The sequence below is a fragment of the Tachypleus tridentatus genome, chromosome 12 (genome assembly GCF_004210375.1).
Source record: "Tachypleus tridentatus isolate NWPU-2018 chromosome 12, ASM421037v1, whole genome shotgun sequence".
Taxonomy (NCBI): domain Eukaryota; kingdom Metazoa; phylum Arthropoda; class Merostomata; order Xiphosura; family Limulidae; genus Tachypleus; species Tachypleus tridentatus.
The window spans coordinates 84,351,669-84,371,153 of NC_134836.1; the positions used below are offsets into that span (position 1 = coordinate 84,351,669).

The following is a 19,485-nucleotide window of genomic DNA, read 5'->3' on the forward strand; positions in this document are numbered from 1 at the left end:
TAGTATTTATTTTTTAAAATAAATCTTTATTATTTTGAAAGTTTGGAAGTAAAACTGTGTATTTTTTACTTAGAATTCTGTGTAGATAATGAAAAAACCTTATCCCCTGTAACTTTATGTCAAACACCTGTTTAATTGAACTAATGTTTCAAATTTCTGAAAAATATTGGTTATCTTTTACTACTAAAGACAAGTTTGAAGATAAATTACATACATAAAAAAGGATGCATTTAGAAATATAAAAAGACAAACACATCTGTTCACAATTTCCCAGTGACTAAGTGTAGCATAGTTCTGATTACAATTTGTAAACACTGAAGTTGGACATATATTACTTATTTTGCTGATGATAATTCAAAAAAACTTTCTCCTTCAGGCCTGTAAGTTAATGTGCTTATTTCTGGCTTGAGAGAGAAAGTTTGATTGAAATGTTACTAAGAAAAAAAACACTTTTTTTTAAAGTGATATCTCTCCACATATCTAATGTTTTTTTTTTTATTTTAACCCCTTTTCAATGTTCCACTTATAATTATAAGTGTCTACCTTTCTGTAAAGCAAAACCCATTGTGATCAATTACAGGTACACTCTGTAAGGGATTTATTTTGGTTAACTCTGGGGTGAAAAAGTTTTATGATACTTTCAAGTAAAGCAGCCCTGAATATATCACTAAAACAAAATCCTGTGGAACTAGTAAGAATATCTTTGAAGAATATAGAATTTCCAATATCATAAAACACTATAAAATTCAAACACAATCTGATAATTCATGCTTAAATAAACTTTTTTGGAATTTTTTTCTGATTTAAAAATTAATTTAAGGAATAATAAAAGGTTGTCATTATTAATACTTCAACAGCTGACTTGTGACTGAATTAAAGTTAGGTAGATAACTAACAATGATTAATACTGTAACAGCTGACTTGTGACAGTGAATTGGGGTTAGGTTGATGACTAACATTGAGAGAACAGGTGTAACAATAACTGCATACAGCATTCACAGTTTTCTCATTAAAGAAAAAGATATATCTATTTCTGAATATGCTTTTTATTTCTCTACTGATTTACATTGATAAAAGTATTTCAAAACATGTATCTACTACAAATATGCTCAATATTTAAGACTACATTGATTCAACAAGAAAAGTGTGTGATAGGGGTCTCACATTATCAGGAGCTATCCATGTTAAGCACCCCTTTTGGACTGGGGCTTGCACTTGATGCCCAAGCCAGCCGTAAGTTTAGCCATGGTCAAAAGTTTCTAGTTATTTAACCAGAAAGTATTTTCTTTGAGTAGAATTGATTTTACAAACTAATCATAACATAACCTGATGAGTCCATGTGCTCACAAAGTACAAGATAACATGATATTTATGGAAAACAAGAGACGTTTTGGTCCATCTTGGCTGTCCAATTCTCTGAGCCAAACTAAGACTATTAAATAAAAAAAAAAATAAAGCCAGTTCCTATTATTCAGATATTTATCAAACTTTCTTTCAAGCTTGCCGAAATTCACTACCACAACATCCAAAGACAACTCATTCCCTAGGCCAACTACTATATTTGAAAAATATTTTTTTCTCATCTGAAGATGGCTTCTGATGAGATTAAATCTATATTTGTGTTCACTAGTTCTATAATTATTGCTTTTAAGTATAAATCTTTTACAATCTTAAATACTTCAATCAGAATCCCCCAAACTCTTCTTTTTTCAACAGAAAACAAATTTAAGGATCTTGTCAAATGCTTATTTGTAGCAACACTAGTATCAGAGACCAGAGGTTTCAAAGCTTTCCCCTGTCCCAGATCCATTTCAAAATTTTCATCCTATTCCCAATTACCATAAACGATAATTAAACAATGTTGGCAGTTGACGTCCTGCAAAAATCAAGAACTGACACATGGAACCAAAAGCAGGTGAATAAATGGTAGACAGATTTTAATTATAATCAATAAACTGGATTGCTTTAATATGTGGTGGATGCAGTTAATTTAGCTTAAGGCTTGAAAAGCATTTGAATATGGATTGGATTTAAGTATTATATTTTTAATATTTTCTTTAATGGACGGAGTGGCCTAGATAGATCAACAAGTCTCTTGCTATCATGTACATGATATATTGGAATATGCTCTTAAATTTCTTCACAAGCCTAAGCGTTCCAAGGGTTGATAAATAGTTAACAAAATATAAATTTACATAAAAAGATAATTCAGTTTACAAAGACAAAGATATACATTTGTCATTTGTTCATAATAATACTCATAAAAGTCTATTCTGCCTTGATCTTATATATCTTTTTCATGAAATATAAATGTTTTGAAACTTTTTCTTAGACTATTATTATTAGTAGTAATAACAACAGATTTTTGGATAACCTGAACCTACTCCAGAACTCTACCCTTCACCCTTATTCACTTTTCACTTCCCACTCACTGATCAAACTAATGCCAGAGATGGATAGTTTACCATTCCACAGAGCAATAGGGCATGGAATGTATGGTATGTTGTTTGTTTTTAAAAATAAAATAACACCTCGAGCTGGTCATGACATCAAATCAAAATAAACTTTTAATCCTCCCACATTAAAACTATTAAAATCCAACTTGCTTTCTAATTAAACTTTAAAAAACGATCTTTTTTGGTGGCACTACTAATACGATCACATTAGCAGCGGATATAAATAAATTATATTTACAGGTTAAAATAAATTATTCCAAATGTACCACAACTTAATATGTGGCCGTAATTAGTTAAAAGAGAGGTGTTTCTTCTTTTTTAAGTGTTGTAAGCGTTAGCAGACAGTTGAACGAGGAATATACTTACCTTTGTTTTTTTTAAAAAAATGGCTTCGTGTACAGATCAGAGCAAATTAACAAAATGAAAGACCAAGAATATTCATTTAAAATATTTTGTATTTGTATTATCTAGTTGAAATTACAAAATAGTCTGTTTAATCACTCAATTATAAACATCGTTTATGACCCGAATTATTGCGACATAGTGATATTGGAAGTAGTCTTGTAGATTTTGTGTGTTAAGTTACCAATCAAAAGGTCCAGAACCTGATACATGATGTCATTGAGCAAGCTTCACATCTTGAGCTGTGGTCACGTAATAAACAAAAGATACACCCATTATTAGGTCCTAAGAGTCACACAAAACTGTTATGATGGTAGGAAATACTGACTCCATCACTATACTAAAAAATTAACAAAATGAACTTCTAATATACCTCAACCATACAGGGTCTGCATAAAATGTTGCTCAGATTTAAAATTCAATTCAGTACTTCGTTTTATGCACTTATGAGCCAGTTATATAACTAGAGTAGAAGAAAACATGTATAACAAATTGTAATTAGCTTTAACAGAACTAACTGCCTTAGATGTGTTCAAAATAAGACGTGTTTCATGTCGATGACAAACGTACAATTACAGCAAGCTATGGTGATGAGCTTGCTGTCTATTTGCAGATGAATATAAAATATTTCAATTGTTTTATCTTTATTGGATATTCATAAATTCGCTCTCCAATGGCTCATCAGTAAGTCAGAAATTATAATGTTAAAAATTTGGTTTCAATATACACGATTGGTACAATAAAGATAGCCTATTGTATGGCTCTGTGATTTAATAAAACAATATTTATAATGAAGAAACTTTGTAGAATACACGACAACTACCTGTTGTGGAGAAACAAGTTGCCGTACAATCCACAAAGTTTCATCATGAATACTCTCCCTAAATAATGTATCAAAGAATATTTATAATCTTGATGACAAAATGAAGTAACAGAAATAAAATGTATTATAATCACTTTCAATTAATAACAAAATATCGATAACTTATTAACTGATTTTATGTGCTACATTAAAAACTAAATTTAAATTATGTATGAGCTTTAGACTCAAACAAACTTAAAAGATTCAATATTTATTGGTTTAGTTCAGGATTTTTATAAAAATGATCTCCTAAGTGACAGATATGCTTCTGCTATCTTTTGGCTTGTTATGAACGGAATTTTTCTGATGTAATACCTTTGGAGATATGGGATCTTTTTCTAATTAGGGGGATATTGTATCTGGTTGTCAAATGATTAATAGTACGAATATGACGATTGAACTGATATAAATGTAGTATAACTACATTGAATATCTTCGCAATCTTGAACTGATATAAATCTAGTATATGTACACGGAATGTCTTGACAGTTTTGAACTGATGTAAATGTAGAATAAGAACATTATGTATATTGATACTCTTGAACTAATATAAATATGGTGTAAGAACATTGAATATCATGATAGTCTTGAACTGATATAAATGTAGTACAAGAACAATGTATATCTTTAGTGTCTTGAACTGGTATAAAGGAAGTATAAAAACATTATACATCTTGACAGTCTTAAACTGATATAAAGGTTGTATAAGAACATTGTGTATTTTACAGTCTTTAAATGATATAAATAAAGGATAAAAATAATTGTTATAGTGATAGTCTTGAACTGATATCAATGTAGTATAAGAACATTGTGTATCTGAAATAAATATGGTATAAGAGCTTTGTATATCTTGATAGTCTGGAACTGATATAAATGTTATATAAGAACATTGTATATCTTGAGAATCTCAAAATCAAAGAAATATAGTTTAAGAACATTGTATAACTTCAAAGTCTTGATCTTATATGCATGTATTGTGCAAACATTGTATATCTTCACAGACTTGGCTCATAATTGAAATATTAGTACATTCTATTTTGTACTGATACAATAAAAGTAAAAGAACATTGTATATTTCGATAGTCTTGAAGTGATATAAATGGTGTATAAGGCCTTTGTAAATCTTCAGAGTCTTCAACTGATGTAAATGTAGTATAAGAACATTATGTATCTGATATAAATGTGGTATAAGACCATTAAGTATCTGATGTAAATGTGGTATAAGAACAATGTATATCTTCACAGTCTTGAATTGACATATATGTACCACAAGAACATTACATATCTTTATAGTCTTGAACTCGTCAAAATGTAGTACAAGAACATTCTACATCATCACAGTCCTTAAATGAAGTAAATGTAGCATACGAGCATTGTATATCTTGAAGGTCTTCAACTGATATAAATGTAGTATAAGAACATTGTATATCTTGATAGTCTTGATGTGATATAAATGAAGTATAAGTTCCTTTTACTTTTTTTAGTGTATATTTTCACAGTTTTCAGCCGATTTAAATGTAGTATAAAAACATTATGTATCTGATATAAATGTGGTATAACAACATTATGTATCTGATGTAAATTTGGTATAAAAACATTGTATATCTTGATAGGGCCTGGCATGGCCAAGCGTGTTCAGGCGTGCGACTCGTAATAAAAGAATCGCAAGTTCGCATTCCCATCGCACTAAACATGCTCGCCCTTTCAGCCGAGGGGGCGTTATAATGTGACAATCAATCCCACTATTCGTAGGTAAAAAAGTAGCCCAAGAGTTGGCGGTGGGTGGTGATGACTAGCTGCCTTCCCTCTAGTCTTACACTGCTAAATTAGAAACGGCTAGCACAGATAGCCCTCAGGTAGCTTTGTGCGAAATTCAAAAAACAAACAAACAAACAATATCTTGATAGTCTTGATATGATACAAATAAAGCATAAGAACATTGTATCGGTTGATAAACTTGAACTCATATAAATGTGTTAGAACATTGTATATCTTAATAGCCTTGAATTGTTAAAAATGTAGTGCAAGAACATTTTGTATCGTGATAATCTTCAACTAATATAAATAAAGTATAAGAACCTTGTATATTTTAATAGTCTTTAACAGATATAAAAGTAGCATAAGAACATTGTATATCTCAATAGTCTACAACTGATATAAATGAAGTATAAGAACATTGTATCTTAATAGACTTGAACTCAGAAAAATTTAGAATAAAAACATTGTACATTGTAACAATTTTGAAATGATATCAAAATGGTAAAGGAACATTATATATCTTTACAGCCTTGAACTGATATAAATGGAGTATAAGAATATTGTATATCATCCCACTCTTGAACTAGAATAAATAAACTATAAGAACATTTTATATCTTCAAAGACTTGAACTAATGTAAATAAAACATAAAAGCATTGTATATCTTGAAAAATCTCAACTCATAAATGTAGTATAAAAACATTGCGTATCTTGATCGTCTTTAACTGATACAAATGTAGTGTAAGAACATTGTATAACTTAATCGTCTTCAACTCATACAAATGTGGAATAAAAACATTGAGTATCTGATACAAATGTGGTATAAAAACATAGTATATCTTGATTGTCTTTAAATGATATATATCAAAAATGAAAACTTTTAATTTCTTGATTGTCTTGAACTGATATAAATTTAGTATAAGAACATTGTATATCTTTACCGTCTTCAACTGATACAAATGTAGTGTATAATTTAATCGTCTTTAACTGATAAAAATGTAGATAAAAACATTTTGTATCTGATATAAATGTGGTATAAAATATTATATATCTTGATTGTTTTGAACTAACATAAATGTAGTATAAAAACATTGTATATCTGGATCGGCTTGAACTGATATAAAATGTTGTATAAAAACATTTTATATCTTGATAGTTTTCAAGTTGTATAAATTCAGTATAAAAACATTGTATACATTCATAGTTCTCAATTGATGTAAATGAAACAAAAAAGCATGATATATGTTGATTGTCTTCAAATGACATAACTGGTGTAAAACATTCTATATCTTTATAGTCTTAAACTGATATAAATGGAGTAAAAGAATACTGTATATATTGATCGTCTTCAACTGTTTTAAATTTAGTACCAGAACACTGTATCGTGATATTCTTGAACTCATACAAATTTAAAATAAGAACATTGTACATCGTCACAATTTTGAAATGATACCAAGATAGTAAAGGAACATTATATATCTTTATAGTCTTCAACTGATATAAATGGAGTATAAAAACATTGGTTATTTTGATAGTCTTGAACTGATATAAATATAGTATAAGAATATTGTTTATCAACTTACTCTTGAAGTAATGTAAATATACTATAAGAAAATTCTATATCTTCAAAGACTTGAAATGATGTAAATGAAGCATAAGAGTATTGTATATCTAAAAAATCTCAACTCATCAATATCATATAAAAACATTGTAAATATTGGTCGTCTTGAACTGAAACAAATGTAGTGTAAGAACATTGTATAACTTAATCATCTTCAACTCATACAAATGTTCAACAAGAACATGGAGTATCTCATAGAAATGTGGTATGAAAACATTGTATATGTAATTGTCTTGAACTGATATATATCAAGTGTGAGATTATGTACAATATTCTTAGAGAATATTTATATTGGTTCAACACTGTAAACATATACAATGTTCTTATACTCCATTTATAATAGTTGAAGACTATTAAGATATATAATGTTCCTTTACTATCTTGATATCATTTCAAAATCGTGACGATGTACAATGTTCTTATTCTAAATTTATATCAGTTGAAGACGATAAATATATAAAATGTTCATTCACTCCATTTATATGAGTTTAAGACTATAAAGATATAGAATGTTTTACACCAGATATGTCATTTCAAGACAATGAAGATATATAATGCTCTTTTGTTTCATTTACATCAATTAAGAACTATGAATATATACAATGTGTTTATTTGAATTTATACAACTTCACAACTATCAAGATATAAAATGTTCTTATTCTACATTTTATATCAGTTCAACACGATCCAGATATACAATGTTTTTATACTACATTTATATGAGTTCAAGACAATCAAGATATACCATGTTTTTATACAACATTTTTATCAGTTAAAAACGATTAAGTTATATCATGTTTTTACACTACATTTGTATCAGTTGAAGACGATTAAGTGATATAATACTTTTATGCTACATTTTATCAGTTCAAGACGATCAAGATATACAATGTTCTTATACTAAATTTATATCAGTTGAAGACTATCAAGGTAAACATGTTGTTACAGTACATTGTATCGTTTGAACACTAGAAGATGTACAATTTACTTATATTAAGTTAATATAAGTTCAAGGCTGTGAAGATATATAATGTTCTTACACTACATTTATATTAGTTACACAATATACCTGTACTACGTTTATAGCATTTCAAGACAATCAAGATATGCAATGCTCTTTTGTTTGATTTACATGAATTGAGAACTTTGAAGATGTACAATGTTCTTACACTACATTTGTATAAGTTCAAGACGATCAAGATATACAATGTTTTATTCTACATTTATGAGTTGAAATTTTAGAGATATACAATACTCTTATGCATAATTTACATCAGTTCAAGTTTTTGAAGATATAAAGTGTAATAGTACATTGATGTTAGTTCAAGTGTGAGATGATGTACAATATTCTTATACAATATTTTTTTCCGTTCAACCCCATCAAGATATATAATGTAGTATAAACTGGACCGTGTTTAACTCATATAAAATGTAGTATAAGAACATTTTATATCTTGATAGTTGTGAAGTTATATAAATTCAATATAAAAACATTGTATATATTCATAGTTCTTAACTGATTTAAAAGAAACAAAAGAGCATTATATATCTTCATTGTCGTCAAATGACATATCTGGTGTAAAACATTCTATGCCTGTATAGTCTTAAACAGATATAAATGGAGTGAATGAAAACTGTATATCTTGATCATCTTCAACTGATATAAATTTAGTATAATAACACTGCATCTTTATAGTCTTCAACTCATAAAAATTTAGAATTAGAAATTGTACATCGTCACAATTTTGAAATGATATCAAGATAGTAAAGGAACATTATATTTCTTTATTGACTTCAACTGATAAAAATGGAGTATAAGAACATTGTTATCTTCAAAGACTTGAACTAATATAAATATACTATAAGAACATTTTATATCTTCAAAGACTTGAACTAATGTAAATGAAGCGTAAGAGCATTGCATATCATGAAAAATCTCAACTCATAAATGTAGTATAAAAACATTGTATATCTTGATCATCTGGAACTGATACAAATCTAGTGTAAGAACATTGTATAACTTAATCGTCTTCAACTCACACAAATGTGGAATAAAAATCACACAAATGTGGAATAAAAACATTGAGTATCTGATAGAAATGTGGTATAAAAACATTGTATATCTTGATTGTCTTGAAATGATATATATCTGGTATAAAAACTTTGTATTTCTTGTTGGTCTTGAACTAATATAAATGTAGTGTACAAAATTGTATATCTCGATCGTCTTCAAGTGATATAAATAGAGTAACAATGATATAAGAACGTTGTACATCTTCAAAGTTCTCAATTGATGTAAATGAAACAAAAGAGCATTGTATATCTTGATTGTTTTGAAATGATATATATGTAGTTCAGGTACATACTTAAATGAAACAAAAGAGCATTATATATCTTCATTGTCTTGAAATGACATATCTGATGTAAAACATTCTATATCTTTATAGTCTTAAACTGATATAAATGGAGTGAATAAACACCGTATCTCTTGATTGTCTTCAACTGATATAAATTTTGTATAATAACACTGCATCGTTATAGTCTTCAACTATTAAAAAATTAGAATACGAACATTGTACATCGTCACAATTTTGAAATAATATCAAGATAGTAAAATAACATTATATATCTTTATAGTCTTCAACTATTATAAATGGAGTATAAGAACATTGTATATGTTTATAGTGTTGAACCAATATAAATATTCTCTAAGAATATTGTACATAATCTCACACTTGAACTAATATAAATGTACTATAAGAAAATTTTATATCTTCAAAAACTTGATGTAAATGAAGCATAAGAGTATTGTATATCTTTCAAATCTCAACTCATAAATGTAGCATAAAAACATTGTATATCTTGATCGTCTTAAACTGATATAAATATAGTATAAGATCATTTTATATCTTGATAGTTGTAAAGTTGCATAAATTCAATATAAAAACATTGTATATATTTATAGTTCTTAATTGATGTAAATGAAACAAAAGAGCATTATATATTTTCATTGTCTTGAAATGACATATCTGGTGTAAAACATTCTATATCTTTATAGTCTTACACTGATATAAATGGAGTGAATGAACACTTTATATCTTCATCAAATTCAACTGATATAAATTTAGTATAAGAACATGGTATAACTTACTCGTTTTCAACTCATACAAATGTGGAATAAAAACATTGAATATCTGATAGAAATGTGGTATAAAAATATTATATATCTTGATTGTCTTGAACTGATATAAATTTATTATAATAACACTGTTTCCTTATAGTCTTCAACTCATAAAAATGTAAAATAAGAACATTGTACACCGTCACAATTTTGAAATGACATCAAGATAGTAATGGAACATTATATATCTTTATAGTCTTCAAGTGATATAAATGGAGTATAAAAACATTGGTTATTTTGATAGTCTTGAACTGATATAAAAAAAGTATAAGAATATTGTTTATCAACTTACTCTTGAAGTAATGTGAGTATACTATAAGAAAATTCTATATCTTCAAAGACTTGAACTGATGTAAATGAAGCATAAGAGTATTGTATATTTTAAAAATCTCAACTCATCAATATCATATAAAAACATTGTAAATATTGGTCGTCTTGAACTGAAACAAATGTAGTGTAAGAACATTGTATAACTTAATCATCTTCAACTCATGTTCAACAAGAACATTGAGTATCTCATAGAAATTTGGTATGAAAACATTGTATATGTAATTGTCTTAAACTGATATATATCAAGTGTGAGATTATGTACAATATTCTTAGAGAATATTTATATTGGTTCAACACTATAAACATATACAATGTTCTTATACTCCATTTATAATAGTTGAAGACTATTAAGATATATAATGTTCCTTTACTATCTTGATATCATTTCAAAATTGTGACGATGTACAATGTTCTTATTCTAAATTTATATCAGTTGAAGACGATAAATATATAAAATGTTCATTCACTCCGTTTATATGAGTTTAAGACTATAAAGATATAGAATGTTTTACACCAGATATGTCATTTCAAGACGATGAAGATATATAATGCTCTTTTGTTTCATTTACATCAATTAAGAACTATGAATATATACAATGTGTTTATTTGAATTTATACAACTTCACAACTATCAAGATACAAAATGTTCTTATTCTACATTTTATATCAGTTCAACACGATCCAGATATACAATGTTTTTATACTACATTTATATGAGTTCAAGACAATCAAGATATACCATGTTTTTATACAACATTTTTATCAGTTAAAGACGATTAAGTTATATCATGTTTTTACACTACATTTGTATCAGTTGAAGACGATTAAGTGATATAATACTTTTATGCTACATTTTATCAGTTCAAGACGATCAAGATATACAATGTTCTTATACTAAATTTATATCAGTTGAAGACTATCAAGGTAAACATGTTGTTACAGTACATTGTATCGTTTGAACACTAGAAGATGTACAATTTACTTATATTAAGTTAATATAAGTTCAAGACTGTGAAGATATATAATGTTCTTACACTACATTTATATTAGTTACACAATGTACCTGTACTACGTTTATAGCATTTCAAGACAATCAAGATATGCAATGCTCTTTTGTTTGATTTACATGAATTGAGAACTTTGAAGATGTACAATGTTCTTATATCATTCTTACTATATTTATATCAGTTCAAGACGATCTAGATATGCAATTTTTTGTGCTACATATATATAAGTTCAAGACAATCACATATATAATGTTCTTATTCAACATTTGTATGACTTGAAGACGATTAAGTTATACAATGTTCTTACACTACATTTATGTCAGTTTAAGACGATCAAGATATACAATGTTTTTATTTTATATTTATGAGTTGAGATTTTTAAGATACACAATACTCTTATGCTTCATTTACATCAGTTCAAGTCTTTGAAGATATAGAATTTTCTTATAGTATATTTACATTAGTTCAAGAGTAAGTTGATATACAATATTTCCATACTATATTTATATCAGTTCAAGACTATAAAGATATATGATGTTCCTTTAAATCTTGATATCATTTCAAAATTGTGACGATATACAATGTTCTTATTCTAAATTTTTATGAGTTGAAGACTATCAAGATACAGTGTTCTTATACTAAATTTATATCAGTTCAAGTCGATCAAGATATACAGTGTTGATTCACTCCATTTATATCAGTTTAAGATTACAAAGATATTGAATGTTTTACACCAGATATGTCATTTCAAGACAATCAAGATATATAATGCTCTTTTGTTTCATTTACATCAGTTTTATTAGTTCAAGACAATATACAAATACAATTTTTGTGTTAAACATATATCAGTTCAACACAATCAAGATATACAATGTTTTTATACCACCTTTCTATCAGATACTCAAGTTGAAGTCGATCAAGATATACAGTGTTGATTCACTCCATTTATATCAGTTTAAGATTACAAAGATATTGAATGTTTTACACCAGATATGTCATTTCAAGACAATCAAGATATATAATGCTCTTTTGTTTCATTTACATCAATTAAAAACTATGAATGCACACAATGTTTTTATGTTGAATTTATACAACTTCACAACTATCAAGATATAAAATGTTCTTATACTACATTTATATCAGTTGAAAAGAATCAAAATATACCATATTTTTATAACACATTTATATTAGATACAGAATGTTTTTATCTACATTTTTATCAGTTGAAGACGATCAAATTATATCATGTTTATACACTACATTTGTATCAGTTCAAGACGGTAAAGATATACAATGTTCTTATACTAAATTTATATCAGTTGAAGACTATCAAGGGTAACATGTAAAACTACATTGTATTAGGTACAACTAGAATATGTACAATATATTTATATTGTTTATATTAGTTGAAAGCTATGAAGATATATAATGTTCTTACACTAAATTTATATTAGTTACCCAATGTACCTGTATTACATTTATATCATTTCAAGATAATAAAGATATACCATGCTTTTTTGTTTGATTTTGACAAATGAGAACTTTGAAGACATACAATGTTGTTATATTATTGTTAATATATTTATATCAGTTCAAGACCAACAAGATATACAATGTTTTTATACCACATATATATTAGTTCAAGACAATATAGAAATACAATTTTTGTGTTACACATATATCAGTTCAACACAATCAAGATACACAATGTTTTTATACCACCTTTCTATCAGATACTCAATGTTTCTATTCCACATTTGTATGAGTTGAAGACGATTAAGTTATACAATGTTTTATTCTACATTTATGAGTTGAAATTTCAGAGATATACAATACTCTTATGCATAATTTACATCAGTTCAAGTTTTTGAAGATATAAAGTGTAATAGTACATTGATGTTAGTTCAAGTGTGAGATGATGTACAATATTCTTATACAATATTTTTTTCGGTTCAACCCCATCAAGATATATAATGTGGTATAAACTGAACCGTGTTTAACTCATATAAAATGTAGTATAAGAACATTTTATATCTTGATAGTTGTGAAGTTGTATAAATTCAATATAAACACATTGTATATATTCATAGTTCTTAATTGATGTAAATGAAACAAAAGAGCATTATATATCTTCCTTCTCATGAAATGACATATCTGGTGTAAAACATTCTATATCTTTATAGTTTTAAACTGATACAAATGGAGTGAATAAACAATGTATATCATGATCGTCTTAAACTGATATAAATTTATTATAATAACACTGTTTCCTTATAGTCTTCAACTCATAAAAATGTAAAATAAGAACATTGTACACCGTCACAATTTTGAAATAATATCAAGATAGTAAAATAACATTATATATCTTTATAGTCTTCAACTATTATAAATGGAGTATAAGAACATTGTATATGTTTATAGTGTTGAACCAATATAAATATTCTCTAAGAATATTGTACATAATCTCACACTTGAACTAATATAAATGTACTATAAGAAAATTTTATATCTTCAAAAACTTGATGTAAATGAAGCATAAGAGTATTGTATATCTTTCAAATCTCAACTCATAAATGTAGCATAAAAACATTGTATATCTTGATCGTCTTAAACTGATATAAATATAGTATAAGATCATTTTATATCTTGATAGTTGTAAAGTTGCATAAATTCAATATAAAAACATTGTATATATTTATAGTTCTTAATTGATGTAAATGAAACAAAAGAGCATTATATATTTTCATTGTCTTGAAATGACATATCTGGTGTAAAACATTCTATATCTTTATAGTCTTACACTGATATAAATGGAGTGAATGAACACTTTATATCTTGATCAAATTCAACTGATATAAATTTAGTATAAGAACATTGTATAACTTAATCGTTTTCAACTCATACAAATGTGGAATAAAAACATTGAATATCTGATAGAAATGTGGTATAAAAATATTATATATCTTGATTGTCTTGAACTGATATAAATTTATTATAATAACACTGTTTCCTTATAGTCTTCAACTCATAAAAATGTAAAATAAGAACATTGTACACCGTCACAATTTTGAAATGACATCAAGATAGTAATGGAACATTATATATCTTTATAGTCTTCAAGTGATATAAATGGAGTATAAAAACATTGGTTATTTTGATAGTCTTGAACTGATATAAAAAAAGTATAAGAATATTGTTTATCAACTTACTCTTGAAGTAATGTAAGTATACTATAAGAAAATTCTATATCTTCAAAGACTTGAACTGATGTAAATGAAGCATAAGAGTATTGTATATTTTAAAAATCTCAACTCATCAATATCATATAAAAACATTGTAAATATTGGTAGTCTTGAACTGAAACAAATGTAGTGTAAGAACATTGTATAACTTAATCATCTTCAACTCATGTTCAACAAGAACATTGAGTATCTCATAGAAATGTGGTATGAAAACATTGTATATGTAATTGTCTTAAACTGATATATATCAAGTGTGAGATTATGTACAATATTCTTAGAGAATATTTATATTGGTTCAACACTATAAACATATACAATGTTCTTATACTCCATTTATAATAGTTGAAGACTATTAAGATATATAATGTTCCTTTACTATCTTGATATTATTTCAAAATTGTGACGATGTACAATGTTCTTATTCTAAATTTATATCAGTTGAAGACGATAAATATATAAAATGTTCATTCACTCCATTTATATGAGTTTAAGACTATAAAGATATAGAATGTTCTACACCAGATATGTCATTTCAAGACAATGAAGATATATAATGCTCTTTTGTTTCATTTACATCAATTAAGAACTATGAATATATACAATGTGTTTATTTGAATTTATACAACTTCACAACTATCAAGATATAAAATGTTCTTATTCTACATTTTATATCAGTTCAACACGATCCAGATATACAATGTTTTTATACTACATTTATATGAGTTCAAGACAATCAAGATATACCATGTTTTTATACAACATTTTTATCAGTTAAAGACGATTAAGTTATATCATGTTTTTACACTACATTTGTATCAGTTGAAGACGATTAAGTGATATAATACTTTTATGCTACATTTTATCAGTTCAAGACGATCAAGATATACAATGTTCTTATACTAAATTTATATCAGTTGAAGACTATCAAGGTAAACATGTTGTTACAGTACATTGTATCGTTTGAACACTAGAAGATGTACAATTTACTTATATTAAGTAAATATAAGTTCAAGGCTGTGAAGATATATAATGTTCTTACACTACATTTATATTAGTTACACAATGTACCTGTACTACGTTTATAGCATTTCAAGACAATCAAGATATGCAATGCTCTTTTGTTTGATTTACATGAATTGAGAACTTTGAAGATGTACAATGTTCTTATATCATTCTTACTATATTTATATCAGTTCAAGACGATCTAGATATGCAATTTTTTGTGCTACATATATATCAGTTCAAGACAATCACATATATAATGTTCTTATTCAACATTTGTATGACTTGAAGACGATTAAGTTATACAATGTTCTTACACTACATTTATGTCAGTTCAAGACGATCAAGATATACAATGTTTTTATTTTATATTTATGAGTTGAGATTTTTAAGATACACAATACTCTTATGCTTCATTTACATCAGTTCAAGTCTTTGAAGATATAGAATTTTCTTATAGTATATTTACATTAGTTCAAGAGTAAGTTGATATACAATATTCCCATACTATATTTATATCAGTTCAAGACTATAAAGATATATGATGTTCCTTTAAATCTTGATATCATTTCAAAATTGTGACGATATACAATGTTCTTATTCTAAATTTTTATGAGTTGAAGACTATCAAGATACAGTGTTCTTATACTAAATTTATATCAGTTCAAGTCGATCAAGATATACAGTGTTGATTCACTCCATTTATATCAGTTTAAGATTACAAAGATATTGAATGTTTTGCACCAGATATGTCATTTCAAGACAATCAAGATATATAATGCTCTTTTGTTTCATTTACATCAATTAAAAACTATGAATGCACACAATGTTTTTATGTTGAATTTATACAACTTCACAACTATCAAGATATAAAATGTTCTTATACTACATTTATATCAGTTGAAAAGAATCAAGATATACCATATTTTTATAACACATTTATATTAGATACAGAATGTTTTTATCTACATTTTTATCAGTTGAAGACGATTAAATTATATCATGTTTATACACTACATTTGTATCAGTTCAAGACGGTAAAGATATACAATGTTCTTATACTAAATTTATATCAGTTGAAGACTATCAAGGGTAACATGTTGTAAAACTACATTGTATTAGGTACAACTAGAATATGTACAATATATTTATATTGTTTATATTAGTTGAAGGCTATGAAGATATATAATGTTCTTACACTAAATTTATATTAGTTACCCAATGTACCTGTATTACATTTATATCATTTCAAGATAATCAAGATATACCATGCTTTTTTGTTTGATTTTGATGAATGAGAACTTTGAAGGCATACAATGTTGTTATATCATTGTTAATATATTTATATCAGTTCAAGACCAACAAGATATACAATGTTTTTATACCACATATATATTAGTTCAAGACAATATAGAAATACAATTTTTGTGTTACACATATATCAGTTCAACACAATCAAGATACACAATGTTTTTATACCACCTTTCTATCAGATACTCAATGTTTCTATTCCACATTTGTATGAGTTGAAGACGATTAAGTTATACAATGTTCTTACACTACATTTGTATCAGTTCAAGACGATCAAGATATACAATGTTTTATTCTACATTTATGAGTTGATATTTTAGAGATATACAATACTCTTATGCATAATTTACATCAGTTCAAGTTTTTGAAGATATAAAGTGTAATAGTACATTGATGTTAGTTCAAGTGTGAGATGATGTACAATATTCTTATACAATATTTTTTTTGGTTCAACCCCATCAAGATATATAATGTAGTATAAACTGGACCGTGTTTAACTCATATAAAATGTAGTATAAGAACATTTTATATCTTGATAGTTGTGAAGTTATATAAATTCAATATAAAAACATTGTATATATTCATAGTTCTTAACTGATGTAAAAGAAACAAAAGAGCATTATATATCTTCATTGTCGTCAAATGACATATCTGGTGTAAAACATTCTATGCCTGTATAGTCTTAAACAGATATAAATGGAGTGAATGAAAACTGTATATCTTGATCATCTTCAACTGATATAAATTTAGTATAATAACACTGTATCTTTATAGTCTTCAACTCATAAAAATTTAGAATTAGAAATTGTACATCGTCACAATTTTGAAATGATATCAAGATAGTAAAGGAACATTATATTTCTTTATTGTCTTCAACTGATAAAAATGGAGTATAAGAACATTGTATATCTTCAAAGACTTGAACTAATATAAATATACTATAAGAACATTTTATATCTTCAAAGACTTGAACTAATGTAAATGAAGCGTAAGAGCATTGCATATCTTGAAAAATCTCAACTCATAAATGTAGTATAAAAACATTGTATATCTTGATCATCTGGAACTGATACAAATCTAGTGTAAGAACATTGTATAACTTAATCGTCTTCAACTCACACAAATGTGGAATAAAAACATTGAGTATCTGATAGAAATGTGGTATAAAAACATTGTATATCTTGATTGTCTTGAAATGATATAAATATAGTAACAATGATATAAGAACATTGTACATCTTCAAAGTTCTCAATTGATGTAAATCAAACAAAAGAGCATTGTATATCTTGATTGTCTTGAAATGGTATAAATGTAGTTCAGGTACATACTTAAATGAAACAAAAGAGCATTATATATCTTCATTGTCTTGAAATGACATATCTGATGTAAAACATTCTATATCTTTATAGTCTTAAACTGATATAAATGGAGTGAATAAACACTGTATCTCTTGATTGTCTTCAATTGATATAAATTTTGTATAATAACACTGTATCGTTATAGTCTTCAACTATTAAAAATTTAGAATACGAACATTGTACATCGTCACAATTTTGAAATAATATCAAGATAGTAAAATAACATTATATATCTTTATAGTCTTCAACTATTATAAATGGAGTATAAGAACATTGTATATGTTTATAGTGTTGAACCAATATAAATATTCTCTAAGAATATTGTACATAATCTCACACTTGAACTAATATAAAAGAAAATTTTATATCTTCAAAAACTTGATGTAAATGAAGCATAAGAGTATTGCATATCTTTCAAATCTCAACTCATAAATGTAGCATAAAAACATTGTATATCTTGATCGTCTTAAACTGATATAAATATAGTATAAGATCATTTTATATCTTGATAGTTGTAAAGTTGCATAAATTCAATATAAAAACATTGTATATATTTATAGTTCTTAATTGATGTAAATGAAACAAAAGAGCATTATATATTTTCATTGTCTTGAAATGACATATCTGGTGTAAAACATTCTATATCTTTATAGTCTTACACTGATATAAATGGAGTGAATGAACACTTTATATCTTGATAAAATTCAACTGAAATAAATTTAGTATAAGAACATTGTATAACTTAATCGTTTTCAACTCATAAAAATGTAAAATAAGAACATTGTACACCGTCACAATTTTGAAATGACATCAAGATAGTAATGAAACATTATATATCTTTATAGTCTTCAACTGATATAAATGGAGTATAAGAACATTGTATATCTTGATAGTGTTGAACCGATATCAAATTTGTATAAGAACATTTTATATCTTCAAAGACTTGAACTAATAT

The 19,485-nt window shown here is 26.4% G+C and overlaps 1 protein-coding gene across 10 annotated transcripts in view; it reads right to left on the minus strand.

Annotated features, from left to right (window-relative positions):
* LOC143233854 (uncharacterized) overlaps positions 1–19,485 on the minus strand; it is a 34,852-nt gene that overhangs the window by 2,520 nt on the left and 12,847 nt on the right. The window contains exon 3 of one of the 10 annotated variants that reach the window (XR_013018359.1): positions 1,066–3,100. The exons of the other annotated variants lie outside the window; for them this stretch is intronic. The gene's annotated coding sequence lies outside the window, so the exon portion shown is untranslated. Of the gene's footprint in view, positions 1–1,065; positions 3,101–19,485 lie in introns of those variants that run through there. 10 annotated transcript variants of the gene reach the window in all.